Source organism: Myotis lucifugus, unplaced genomic scaffold (assembly GCF_000147115.1).
Source record: "Myotis lucifugus unplaced genomic scaffold, Myoluc2.0 scaffold_929, whole genome shotgun sequence".
NCBI classification, from domain to species: domain Eukaryota; kingdom Metazoa; phylum Chordata; class Mammalia; order Chiroptera; family Vespertilionidae; genus Myotis; species Myotis lucifugus.
In genome coordinates, this window is record NW_005871977.1 from 91,569 (window position 1) to 91,955 (window position 387).

The following is a 387-nucleotide window of genomic DNA, read 5'->3' on the forward strand; positions in this document are numbered from 1 at the left end:
AGCCTTCAAATGTGTCCTGTTGCTTAACCAATGTCACCCCATACCTTTCACCTAAGAAAATTGTCACAGCCATCTCGCTTGTCCGCAGCCCCCACCCTCTGATCCCCAAAACCCAGGATATGCCCCCCCACACACACACTGCCCCAGGCGAGGACCTCTCCCCCCGCCCTTGGGCTCAGTACTACCCTGTCCTGCCCCACCCAACGTTCTCGTCCCTGCAGCTTCCTCCAACCCCCTTCGCACAGAGGAGACCTGCTGTGCCCTCGGCCCCGGCGGCTTTAAGTCAATTCAAGCTGGAGACACACGCGAGGTCTTTGCTCACAGGCAGCCTAGCGGGTTCTCGCGGTGGGAGCTGGGCCTCGGGAGGCCAGTGGGGAGATGTCGGTC